A 6,000-nucleotide genomic window follows, 5' to 3' on the forward strand; every position below is an offset into this window, starting at 1 on the left:
TATTAATTGCAATATTTTTGTAACACAGTGTAAATCGTATGCAGATATAAAGATGTTTGCTTAACAAAGATGAACTAAAATATTAACAAATATATTAAAATACAGAAATAATTTGTGAACCAGGAAGAAAACCGAAGGCTTCTTGCAGAACTGCCAGTCATGTGCATTAGCTGTTGGCTGTTAGCCTAATACATTATTTGCCATGCTATAGTAGCATTAAAACCAGAGACAGAAGATTGTCCAGAAAAGCCCTATCACTTGCTTTTTTTGACAATTTTCCATAGGTGGGAAAGTAACTGGTTAGAAAATAAATGCGAATTTGTGCTTTAATTACCAGGTTGTAGTTATAGAATGGAAGAGTGGATGAGCTTGTCCTGTCTGTTCACAAGGATCAGCCATCTCTTTGTAAATCCCAGGGGCTGTGGGCACAGGTTTACTCCAAGGGTACGAAGATACCTGTCAGTAATACAAATCCAGTATGTAAACTGTATGTGGTGGCAGGAGAAGAGAAATGTGGTTTCCAGAGCCCAGTCCTGCTGGGGACTTTATCATCCGAGTTATAGCTCTACGGGAAAGTGTTGGTCTACCACAGTAGCAGGGCTGTTCCTGCCAGTCACAGCAGTGACGGGGACTGCAGGTCCTCTAGAAGCCCGTTGTCTCCTGCTGTGGAGCCACAAGCACAACCAGAGCTCTGGCAGAAGGTCGGAGCTCCTCGTGTAAAATCCCTATAGTTTGTCATGAGTGAGTTCATTGTTTGTGTTACTTGGCTGAAGGTGGCTGTGTAAAAAAAAATTGTTACTGAATGTTTTTTGAGAGCACAGAGACAAGTGCTCTTGAGCATGGCTCTTCTAGTGAGAAGTCAGACATGAAATTTTTTCCTGTATTGTGTGTGACCTGAGGCAACTTCTCAGTTCCCGCTGCTTTAGAGCTCTGTGCTGTGCATAGCCTTTGTGTCTCAAGGCACATTTATATATAAAGTGTTTGGTAATGTGCTTCCCACGTTGGTGAATACAAACTCAAAAAAGACTGGATGAGGAGTCACTCAATTGCAAAGCAAAAGGGTAGATCAGTCTCATTTTTATGGATAATAATTTTTTATGGATCTTGACTTTGGCTAAATTGCCAGTCTCGATCTGTGTTTTTCATTGGACTGTTCCTTTGCACAGTAATGCCCCTTATGACATCGGAGGTCATGGATATCCTAGCATTTGCATCCACCTAGATAATTTAAGCTGGCATGGACAAGGATTTAGACTACCAAAAAAACTTGAATACCAGAAGCAGGGGAGTGTTTTATGCAAAATACAGCATGCCCAGCTGGATGCAGAGCAAGGCTTTTAAAATGGTAAGATGACTGTAAAATTACGAGTAGTGTAAATGAGGCACTACCTGAATGAGCTCTAAAACTTGCTTATACAAACTTAATTTTTTAAAAAAGCATTTCTTTCCAGTTATTATTGTGAATGGAATATAATCCAAGTTGGAACACATCTGGAAGGTCTTACAACTGCATGGGCAGAGGATTTTAAAAGTTGTCTTCCTGGGAGGATATGACGGGGGGGGGAAATCAAACTGATTTGTATGACACTTGCATGGGCTCCTCAAATGTGGAAAAAGTCCTCCCCAAGGTGGCAGTATCAGCCTGCTCCACAGGTACTGTACAACTCAGCTGGGGTCCCCTTGCTCTGTCGTCCTATGCTGAAATAAAATACCAGATCAGAAATGAGCCACAGCATTAGAAAACACAGGATAGTTACAGGACTCTTCAAGCATCTTCTGAAATAAGAAATGTAAAGAGCATTTGTCCCTTCTGTGACAAGAAACATTTTTACTTTACATATAAAATACAAATAGTAGCACCTTAATTAATGAATTTGAACATCAGAAATGGAAAGGTAGCAGTTAAGAAACTGAAGTGTTATTCACTGTTTCTTACATGACTCTTGAAAATCAAGGTCTTCTGTTCTCACTAGCTTTTAAGATAAGCCAGTGACAATTGAGGCTTTAGCTATCTTAAAATTTACTGTCAGAACATCATCTTGTACAGAATACAATAAAGTTGCCTAGGATGCTTTTTAGCACTGCTTGCTTCCAGTGGGTGACCTATCTTTTTGTGTGCTTTGTTTTTGTATTTCTTAATTTTTTAAGTGGTAAAAAGAAAAATCAAAACTGATCTTATTACAGATTGGTAGGCAGAAAGAGTTCTTGTAACTGATAAAAGAAGCCTTGTACTGCTCCCATGGAAATACTTAGCAAGTGTAGTGAGGAACTTTCAGGAATCTAAGGAAGTAGAATTCTTGATCTAATTGAACATAATGATCATTTGTGTATCTAGCATCTTTGTCTTTGAATAAAATAAGGTTAAAGTACTTTGCAAGTAGACATTAGTTTTGTAATTATGTATAGAGTTAATGAGTTACATTTTACTCACATTACTCTGTCAGCTGCTGTACTATTGTAGTCTTTGTGGTCACCCAGTTGGTTTGCACACATCCTAAACAAGCAATCCGTGATGCTTGTTAGGGTGTACCAAGCAGGCTAGATCTTGTAAAACTGAAATAGTAGTTTCTCTTTAGGCACATGGTATCTCTTACTATGTGTCATCTTTCAGTTCCCACGCCTTTCCATCCCTTACAACTTCTTTCCTTATGTGGGGCTCTCATTTTAGCCCAAGATGATGCCATAATAAGTAATTTAAGATGTGCTTTGATGAATTTCTCTTACTTAGAGAAAACCCAGTGAGGCCATTTTATGGATTGCCACACACAAAGACAGGCTCCCAGCCTGCCCAAACAACATGAGAAATCCAGGAAGGTATGCAGTCCACGTAGTCAGTGTGGCTTCAGTTCTGTTAGATGTGTAATTTCTAAGAAACAGCAGGCACGTCACTGCTGAGAGAGAAACAGGACAGATTTAGTGATGTTCTTCTCCCTTTGGACTTCATTCACGCAAGAATCTTCTGATTCCAAAGGAAGACACATACAAAGTCCACTGAAGTTTTCTTAAAATGGATGATTATTTTTCCTTTGCTTAATGCAGTCCTTAGTATCCTTAGTATTTTTAAACATAAGTAATCGATTATCGGCAGTCTACAAGATCATGTTTCTTTTTGCAGTATAGGTGGCTATGTAGATTTTGTGCTAGCTACTCCATTGGCACTGCTAATGGGAAAAGAGGCAGGGTGTAGCTGCAGACTAATGCTGAAATTTCACCAGCTTTTGGGCACTGTCTGTCTGTACAACTGTGGAACTAGCTCCTCAAGTTCCCACTGTACTTCTCACAGTGGACTATGGGCTCAGGACAAATACTGCTGGCAGAAAGGCAGATCAAGGACTTGCTTTGTGTTTGAAGGAAAATCAAACAGAACTATCAGAGCAGTGAGAACATCAGCTGTGCTTTTTTTTTTTCTTTTTTTTTTTTTTTCCTCCTCTCTATTCTCCAAAGGAATCACTAAGATCCATACGGTGTCTTTGTCTTTCTGTTGCGAGTAACAGGCAACTTCAGATTTGAAAGCAGTGTATCTGCCATGCTCATCTGGTAAGACTCTTCTGTGGAAATAGCGCAGGAATTCCTTATGTTGGCAGGAATGATAATCCTCTAAGCACTCTGCTTCTTCATGTGCTTAGAACAGCACTGTAACAAGCCACAGGAAGAGACTCTTCTTGTTAGTAAGGTTTGGTGTGACTCGGCTTTAAAAAATGTGGGGGAATGCAATGTAAAGTAGGGCATGTCACTTAGTGCTGCAGGCTGCCAGTATCTTAATTCTCTTACTAACCCTCATCTTCTCCATCATTTACGTGATGATTTTCCCCATGGCAGCATGTCAATTTGTTTTTTAATATGAAAGGAATGTTCTTAATACACCATATTGTGCTATGTTGTCTCTTGATCAGATTATTTAGAGATATTTCAGCTGCTTTCTTTTCACCTGTGTTGCCATGAAATGCTTTCCACGATATAAAGGTTGGACATAAGTCACTACAGCACAGATCTGGCTGTAAGACTGTGCCACAAGGCTCGTGTGTTTGTGCCTGTTCATGGCTTCTTGTGAAAAATGGAAAATAGGCCAAGAAATTAAGGTGATATTGCAAGGAAGACTACACAGACATAAATGATATTTTAAAACGACAATAAATTCACCACCAATAAACCAAATTGGTAAACTGTTGATTTCAAAGGCACATATTTGGGAAAAAAACAATAAGCAAAAAGAATGAAAACACAGATTTGAGAATCCTTTTCCTCCTTTTTCCCTTATACATACTTAGTTGGATGAATTCCGTGACTTGCCTTGTACATCTTCTGTTGTGACCACCTGAGTTGGGATATCATACACATTCACTCCCTTGTGCTTAGCCTCAAAATGTGTCCATGTGTAAAAAAATTTTGCCCCTGAGACAAAAGTCCTGTGAACGGTGAGCACACTTGAAAGCTCAGGAAACCCAGATCTGGCTGTTATTTCTATAACACTCATTCCCTAATTCTGAGAAGCTGTACAGTTTCTCAGTTTCCTCATCTAAAAAATACAGGGAGTATCCACCTCCTTTGCAGATGTGTAATGGGAGTGATTTCACTGAAGGGAACAGATTTCTGTACAGTAATAACAGCACTGCTTGCATTTAAAAAAAAATAAAAATTAAAAAAAAAAAAAAAGTGTTTCTATCATACTGTACAATACTCTATAGGGACCCAGATGACTGAAGACATACTTTCCAAAAATATTCCCATAATGCCTGGAAAGGCTACAATCATTGTAACACTAGTATGCACAGAAGTTGCACTGATGCACAGAGTTGAACTGGTCACACTGTTACTCTTATGCACTCTAATCCTTAAAAGATAATTTATAGTGTGCCAGTAATACAAATCTTATAAAGGTTCAACTCAAGGATGTGTAAAAATGACAATTCCTACTCAAGAGCATGGGTATGTGCATATTCAGAGCAGCTTTATTACTCAGTTCCTTTATTTTCTTATTTTCCAGGTTTTCTAGGGTGTTTGTATTTCTATAGAAACAACGTATGTTGAGGACTTTTCTTAAAATACACAATAGCTTGCAACTTGATACTTTTTATATTTTTTTCTGATTGCAAATCTCTTGTCTTTTCTTTGTATACCTACCCTTTAGAGGCAACGTGTTGAATTGCAAAGAGCATTTCTTAGAAATACAAGCTTAGGAAAGTGGACTATTAATTAGAAATACTACACTTCTTGGTTTTTATGGTCATGATACTTGTGAATATCAAACTTGCATCGATGCTTTTTCTATTTTAAAACATTTCAAACAAGCTGAATCTGAGGTCAACTTCCAATATATTTCATACTGTCAAGCCACTGAACATGTAATGTCAGAATTATCCTGTAAAAGTTGTCTTAAAAGACAGCGTGGCTTGCTTTGACAACAGACTTTTTTGGAAAATTAAAATTGCTGTAGACAGTTTATTAAAATTCTTATCAGGAAGGGGCACAAAGAATATGGCTACAGAGCTGGTATGTGGTTAGGACTGAGAACACCACACTTGGTAATTAACTTCAATGCTTGTAACTTTTTAATATTAACTGTCAAAAAAAAAAAAAAAAAAAAAGTGAAGTTTCTGCATGAGGGGACAAAAGGAACAAAATTCCTACCTGCCTTTCATAGTGAAAAGAATATAAGGAATCAGAATGCTTCCTCTCTTCAGTGCTGTGTGTACTGTAGCATCTGTAATGTGATGCATTCAGGAATGTGTTACCTCTATAAATTGTGGAATGTGTCTAGGATCTTTCAGTCCTTGAAGTGTGACAGACTATTACCTTATTCAGTGGCTGGAATTTGCTGTTGATGGAAAACACAGAGCTGCATCACTACTCACTCTCCTGAAATTAAAGTTTTGTAGGTGTAGAGAAATAAAATGAGTTTGTGCAAATGCTGCGGACCTGAAGCCTAGATACAGAGAGCACCGACACAGCTAGGAGCAATGGAAGCCACACTTGAGCTTCAGACACAGCAGAGGGCTGAGT

This window comes from Hirundo rustica, chromosome 5, assembly GCF_015227805.2.
Source record: "Hirundo rustica isolate bHirRus1 chromosome 5, bHirRus1.pri.v3, whole genome shotgun sequence".
Lineage (NCBI taxonomy): Eukaryota > Metazoa > Chordata > Aves > Passeriformes > Hirundinidae > Hirundo > Hirundo rustica.